Source organism: Cynocephalus volans, chromosome 16, assembly GCF_027409185.1.
Source record: "Cynocephalus volans isolate mCynVol1 chromosome 16, mCynVol1.pri, whole genome shotgun sequence".
NCBI classification, from domain to species: Eukaryota; Metazoa; Chordata; class Mammalia; order Dermoptera; family Cynocephalidae; genus Cynocephalus; species Cynocephalus volans.
Window position 1 is genome coordinate 23445484 of NC_084475.1, and position 7729 is coordinate 23453212.

Sequence of the window (7729 nt, forward strand, 5' to 3'; positions counted from 1 at the left end):
ACACTTGTAAGGACTCAGTATAACACCAACAGATTACCCCCCAATCATTTCTATTATTGCTAGAAGTAATAATATTGCTGACATACTCCAGCAAAAAAGTGGACCCAAAGGAGAAGGTGGGATAAGGAAGAAGGGTGAACAGCAGAAACAAAAATAACCCCCAACACACAAACAGAAAACCAGACCCGCCAGCACCATCACCACTCGCATGACTGTCAGTGAAGCTTGTCTTCAATTCTAGAGGGAATGTGGGAAAGGCTGACCCTGAAGTCCTGGATGACAGAGACAGCAGTGCAGTGGCGACGTGGGAGTGGAGAGACGTGGCCTCTTCTTCCCTCCAGGGCACGGGCAGCCCCAGAAGCCCCACCTTGCACATCTTCTGTTTAAGCACCACGGAGAGGACGTGACTGCCTTTGGGCCGATTAGTCTAGGAAAATCCGTTGCATTTTCTTGGGCCTCGTTGGGTCACAGGCCCACCCATGGTACCCAGGATGGAGTCAACCACACCGGAAGTAGGTTGTGCCAGTGGAGACTTGGACCCGGCTCTGAGCTGCACAAACCCCCAGGGGCAGCCACTGAACTAACCGTGCATCGTGAGGTTTCCATGGCCCCAGCCTCTCACGTGGTGTCTGCATCCCCCAGTGGGCAAAAACGGATGCTTCCAGGACATCTTGGGGCCTGGCAGACTGGAGCCAGCTGAGACCTCCAGAGCGGGAGGCGTCCTCCAGACAGGCTGTCACAACTTCACTGTGGATTTCAAGGAAGGCTTTCCTCAGGGTGTGACGACTGAGCTGACATCTGAAGGTCAAATAACCCCAGTTATGGGAAGAGAGAGAAGCGTGCTCCCTGCAAAGGCCAGAGTGCAGGTGCAGGGGCACAGCTGGCACAGCGTTGGGCCAGGTTGGTGGCACTGGAGGGTGCGGGGCTGACCAGCCTGCAGAACAGGGCGAGGAGGGGTTCAGTCTGTGCGGGGTCGGCCCTCGTAGAGGTTGCAGTGTTCATGTCAGAGCCATGGGGATCCGCTGATGAGATTCAAGCACAAGAACACATGGTGGTGCCCCAAAAGCTTTAATGTAGATCCAGGTGTCAAGTGAGCACTGAAAACTGGGGCTAGGGTAGATGAGTAGGATCAAAGCTCATGAAAGGGACATTAGCCAGAAAAAAACAACCATCTTTGGGGTAACTAAGACCAAGCAGAACATTTGTAGCCAGACTTTAACTTGGAAACTGATGATTATCACTTCCTTGAGGTTAGCAGAAGAATTGAGAGACAGCGGAAGATGAAATCACTATGTTCATTTACTTCAGAGGGGGGCACCTGCAATTAAGAACTGAACCTGGGTTTCTTGTTTTTCTTACCGAAAGGAGAGATAAGAGAGAGGCAGAGAGCCAAGCTGGTTGTAACAACCCCCTCCTACATAAAAAGAACTGCATCCACGTTAATTAGAAATCCAAGTCAGGCATTTCTATGATGTCTGACTGAGGTTATTATCCTCGACCTCTCCCTGGGAGACAAGGACTCCAACCTCCAGGTAACATCAAGGACTCGAAGCTGACCACAGACCGTGACAGTGAAGCTTCCAGTCCATCATGGGACCCTTACGTTTGACTCAGACCACCTGCTGCTCTCAGACCCTTCCCCCATTTTTTCTTAAAACAAAGACCCTCACCTCATCCTCCTACCTCGTCCCCTTTATATACCCTAGAACAGGCATCAGAAGTTGGGATGATTTCAGCCTGGTCATCCCCCAGATGCCGGTCATCTGAAAAAACCTTCTAATCCTTGCACCAACGTCGGGACTTTCGAGTCATTTGTTTAATACGAGAGGACAGCTGAGCCTGGCCTGTTGCTAACACTCACAGACACCTGGAGAAGAAAACCACAAGTGTATTTAATGAAATGTAGACATTCTTTGAAGAAACCCTCCCTCAATGTTCATAATTAAAGGTTAAACATTTTCAAACTGCTCAAGGACTTTGTGAAATCATTTATTTTCTAGTTATCCACATGTTATTCTTATTTGCTCCCACACCATGCCCAAGCTCTAACCCCATCAAAATAGTGCAGAAGACGCTGCCTTTACACCTGCCACCCTGCGGCCCCTCCTCAGTACCTGCTGAGGAACCTACCTGGGAAGAGAGCAGAAGCTGACGGCCTCTGGTTTGCTGTGCTGTGGATGCTGCTTCTCTGTTTTCTTGTTTGTTTTGTCTTCCTTTCTTGGTGATTCTGAAATCAGTTTTTATGATGTTTATGGATATGCCCTGATTTGAGAAAATCTGATATCTTTAAAAATTAAAACCACAAAAACAAAACAATTAAGAGCCAGTTATTTACCTAACAAAAGGGTTGTTGTTGGAGTTTTCCCTGAAGATCTCCTTTAAAATATCAAGCTCTGCTAATACATTATCATATATAATTGAATTTGCAAAAATTAGATTCACATACAACTTTACAAGGACACCCCCAGTACACTTTCAGCAGATGTCCCAAAACTGCCAGTGTGAGTCTACCAAGATTTCCGTAGGGAGGGCCCAGCCCAGGGCCTTTTCATTATGGGAAGTTCAATAAGATAAGCAACCATTCCCTTCAGTGACAATCCTATGTGTTACTAACGTATGGCTTAAAAAAGGAAGAAAACAGTAAGTCAAGGCTTTTCAACAAGAATAACCATTATGAAAACAGAGTCACGTGAAGGTGCTTTTCACTTACAGTGTGTGTGGTCACACCGACTCCATTCCCACGGGTGGTGTGGCTGAGTCACAGCACGTAATGGCCCTGCCATCCGTCTGTCCTTACGGTGGGTTTCCAGGCTGACAGAGCACCTCAAAACTACCTTTGGTCCTCAGGTAGGATTCGACTGGCTTGAAGTCTGGTAAAGGAAGATATTAAGAGATAGTGAAGGAGGGAGACATTGCTGCCCAGCTCACATGGAGAAGTCCCATCATTATTTCATGATGATAATTAACTTCAAGCTAATTGACCACTGTGAAGCTAAACAGATCTTTAAAGTTAATATTAACTATTGCCAAGGTAATATTCTTTCTTTTTGTCCCAGTGACTGGTGACAAGTGAAATTAAAGCATCATAGGATATTTTATAGGCTGGTTGGTTAGCTCAGTTGGTTAGCGCACAGCCTTATAACACCAGGGTCCTGGCCAGCCACCAGCAAAAAAAAAAAAAGGAGGATTTTAGAGCTAAGGAACAAACTTTTTTGTCCAAGTTGGAAGAGCTGTTCACTATAGAGACTGTCCATGTTCTACAAATTGGCTTAGATAAGATAAAAAATGTAGACAGTTCCAAAACCAGTGTTTTTTCTTATCCTTCCACACCCATTTCAGGTTGCGTTGCTTTGCCTTCCATGGAATTGTCACCCCCTTTCCCCTGGGTGACAGAGCTGCCAAAGACTACTCAAAGCCCATCTCTTCTGAGCAGTGTGAAGCCCTGAAAAGGGGTTAATCTCAAAGAACCCTCAAGAGTGAGGCATTCCTTCCATTTGGGAAATTAACCACAAATTGGGGTTCTCTTCCCACATTTATTCTCCAGATCAGGAAGAGAACATAGGTGGGATTTTTGCTAAGTACACTTTAACAAGTTTAACGATACAAACTGGTAACATTCAGTAAGACAAGCAAGGTGACCTTCTGTAATGCAATTTGCAACAAAAGCTTGATTTTAGCAAACATTCTCTTCTTACAGCAGTTTCCCAGTATCTTTACATATCAATCAGTAACCTGTCTGTCTTTGCGTCAGCAACCTTGCTGTGTTACAATTCTTCATCTCAAAATGGAGACTATAGCCTGGGGAAAATTTCCTGTCCTTTGCAAGGTCAATATTTGAAACTGCAAAGCTTTGGAAATACAGGCCCTGTGAACTACATTTGTTTTAGGCATACTCCACAAAGTTGTCCAGGGCAGACATTTATTTTCACAGAGTAATTTGCTATTGTTTCAGCTGGGAGTCATATTATTTCACTCTAGCCATGTGGTGGTGGCTTTGCTGGCTTTGCTGGCAGCTTCACACAAGCTGCTTTCCAGCAATTGGAGTGTATACAGTGACAATATGTAACTAAACCAAGCTTTCTGGACCTGCATGCAGAGACAGAGCCCACTTTCTTTTCGGTGTGTGTTAGATTGGGTTGGTGGACTGTTTCTTGTCTTACATGTTAAGCGTGGCATTATGATCATTGTTTTAAACCTCGGTTTCAAGATATGTATGAAAACAGTGGGAGGAATATAAACTGTGCTAAATAAAAGCAAGTGTAGGCATTTAGAACTGAAAAAAGTAGAGAGTAGTCCAAGAAAGACTGTTCTGAATAAACTGTTAGTGGTTCTGTTAGTGGTGGGAATTTAGATTAATGTTTTCCCTGCTTCTCTCTCTCACTCCCTTGCTCTCTTCCTCACTCACTTTTTGTTCTTTTTTCATTTCAAATTTTCTGCGTTGTTTTGTGTATCTCATGTAAGAACTACACAAGCTTGTTTTAAAGACAAAGTCCCTTACAAACATTTACTCTGAGGGTGATTCACACCCAAAGAGAAGTTGAGGAAATAAATTCACACTCAGTAGAGATTTCCAAATATTAGACCCTGTGTCTTTTTTCTTTCTTTTTTTATTCCTCATTCATTAGCAGAAGAGCTGAAAAGCAGTGTCGAAGGACTTTTCCCTCCCTGGAAGGAAAGTGCTTTGTAGTCATCATGTGTTTATATATAAGAACCCATCCTGGTTTGAGTCCTTCTTCCCTGTTTCTCTCCCCTGTTCTTCACTTCCTGTCTTTCCCCCTTAATAGTTTGTGACCGATGTGCTTTTAGATATCGCCTTTGGTCAGTCCCAGAGTATGGTAAAGTAAGCAACAGACATTACTGTGAAGTGAACAAGAAAGTCGGCACATAAGACATAACGAATCCTAACAAGTGAGGACAGAGAGTAAGTCCCCTTGAAGTTGTTTTCTTGGATTTTTTTTTTTTTTTTTGCAGCTGGTCAGTATGGGGATCAGAACCCTTGACCTGGGTGTTGTCCCTTGAAGTCTGCATTTTGAGTTCCACCAAATCTTGCTAGATGGCTGTAGGGCAGAACTGGTGACTATACAGGTGTGGGCAGTGAAGGTAAAGGAGATGTTGGAGATAAAACCTGGACATCTGGCTCCACTGAGTGATTAGATGCTGGTCCTGCTGGCTGAAGAAGGGGATACTGACAAGGTCAGATTCAGGTAAAGGGCTTGAGGGCCATTTTAGTCACACTGAGGTCCAGTCATCCTCAGAGCACTGATTCCCATTCTAGAAAGAGCCAGTTAGACAGGCTCTGTTCTTGGACCCAAGGGCATGTTTAACTCATGGTGAGAGGCACGCAGGACTTCTGCACCCCACAATGCCTGATGTAATCACTGTCTAGTGAAGTCCAGCCTGAGCACACACACACTATAGGTGGAAACTCCACTGCCCAAATGGCCACCGCTGTCCTGCATGTCCAGGACCCAATCCTTCTGGGGCACCAGAACCTTTCTAGTGTAGAAAGGCCTGGAGGTTGAAGTGACCAGTGGGGAGTGGCAAAAGTAGGTGATGAGAGATAGTTAGGGGGAAGCCCCTATTTATGTAACCCAAGATGGTCCTTTTCAGGGCACAGGGTATGGCTCTGAGTCAAGGGCATTTGGCTGCAGGGAAGCCAGAGAGAGTAGATTCTGAAGGACAAGGCCACCAATCTTCCCAGGAGGCAGTCCTGCCCAATGGAACCCTCCACCCCATGTAAGATGTTGTTAGGCCAGGATATCATGAACTTGTCAGAACACAGACAGTTTGTACAAAAAAAGGAGATACTTGGCTAGTGAGAAACTGAGCAGCAACCACCAGGTGGGAGATAGGTAGGCTTGGCGATCTGGGTCTACAAAACATCTGCTTGAGAGAGGAGTGTCACCTCCAGGAGAGGGTCACAGGAAAAGTGTGTCTGAGTCCAGGATATGCCCTGCCTGGCCCGAGGTGCCTGGCACATATCTGAGTGGAGGGACATAGTTATAATCTATCTAAGTATTAGTAATGACACAGACACCACCCTGACTACTGTATGGGCTACTTTGTACCCCCCCCAAATTATGTTGCAGTCTTAACCCCAGGAACTTCAAAGGGTGACTGCATTTTGAGATAGGGTCTTTAAAGAGGTGGTCAGGTTAAAATGGGTCTAGGCCCTAATACAATCTAACTGTTGTCCTTACAACAAGAAGGGATTAGGACATACATAGACACACCAGGAGTGACTGTGCACAGAGGCTGACCATATGAAGAGGAAGAGAGAAGGCAAACATGTGCCAGCCAAGGACAGAGCCTTAGGGAAAACCAATCCTGCCAGCACCTTGATCTTCAACATCCAGCCTCCAGAACTGGGAGAAAACAAATGTCTGTTGTTTAAACTGCCCAGTCTGTGGTGTTTTGTGTGGCAGCCCAGCAAACCCATACAAGTAGCTAATGTGAAATCTAGAGTAATGTGATGGGCTGTCTCATTCATACCAACAGGAGACTTGTCTAAACTCCATTTAGTGAGGAGGTGCTACCATTCACAGCTTCTGCCGAAGTTAGTGATGTTTCTCTCATGAGTCAAACTGTGTTCTCTCTTCCCCCAAATTTATATGTTAAAATCCTAATCCACACTACCACAGAATGAGATGTTATTTTGCAATACTGCCATTATAGATACAATTACTTAATACAGTATGATTGAAGTCCTTATAAAAAGGGGGAATTCATGCACAGACCACACGGGAAAAACATTATGAGAAGATGAAGGCAAACATCAGGGTGATGATTCTACAAGCCAAGGGATGTCACAGGTCGCCAGTACACTGCCAGATGCTAGAGGACAGACATGGACCAGATCCTCTGGGATCAGAATGACTGAGGTGGGCTCCTTTTGGAACTCCCATCTGAATCTTAATTACCAGCCTTGCCAATTTATAGAATTAAAACTGCCGTGTACAGACAAGACTCAGAATGTGAATCCAAAAGTACACGTGGTTTTAATCTGAAACATACTGTATCAGGTGCCCATGCTGCAAAGGAGGTTGTATCTAGTAAGAATATAGGGAGACCCAGGAGAAAAGGGGGTGTTCACAACGTGAGACAGAAACCAAGGTCTCACGTTAGCTGGGTTACTATGAGTCTGGTGAATATTAGTCTTTTACACGTGGCAAATACATGGCTCATTGCCCTAGAATGGCTGTAGAATTAAAATTCAGAATTGAATAGGGTCATGTCAATAGATTGTAATAATAACCAGTTCTTTATCTGGGAGAGAGGGACAAACAGTTTGTCCAACTGTGTAGTACAATCCATTGAAGACAAGTTAGTTTATTAGATGACAACAAACATTTTTTAATGGTTTGGAAAAGAGCTACCATATTAATTTCTCATTTGTTTAACCACTTAAAGGAAAATAGATGCATGTTTTTTATCCTCTAAAATGCATCTGCAAAAATAAACAATGGTTCTAGAATAGCAATACCTATATGACAACTAAAATAAAGTAAAATTACTTATTATCACCATGCTGTAATTGGCCCACATTCGAATTTCCCCATTATTCTCACAATGCTCCAGGATGACAAGACAGGATTTAGTAAAGAATCAGAATTCTACCTCGTAATAACGTAGAAAGAGGCCAGTCTTGATCCATCAGGTCCTATTCTCCAGTTAACAAGAATCCCTGCTGAGAAAATAAACAAAATCTTCTCCTTAGGTCCCTAGAGAA

The 7729-nt window shown here is 44.3% G+C and overlaps 1 long non-coding RNA gene across 1 annotated transcript in view; it reads right to left on the reverse strand.

Annotated features, from left to right (window-relative positions):
* Positions 1–7718, reverse strand: part of LOC134365222 (uncharacterized) — a 38584-nt gene extending 30866 nt beyond the window's left edge. The window contains exon 1 of the long non-coding RNA XR_010021963.1: positions 7618–7718. This is a non-coding gene — a long non-coding RNA (uncharacterized LOC134365222). The remainder of the gene's footprint in view (positions 1–7617) is intronic.
* Positions 7719–7729: the final 11 nt, after the last annotated feature.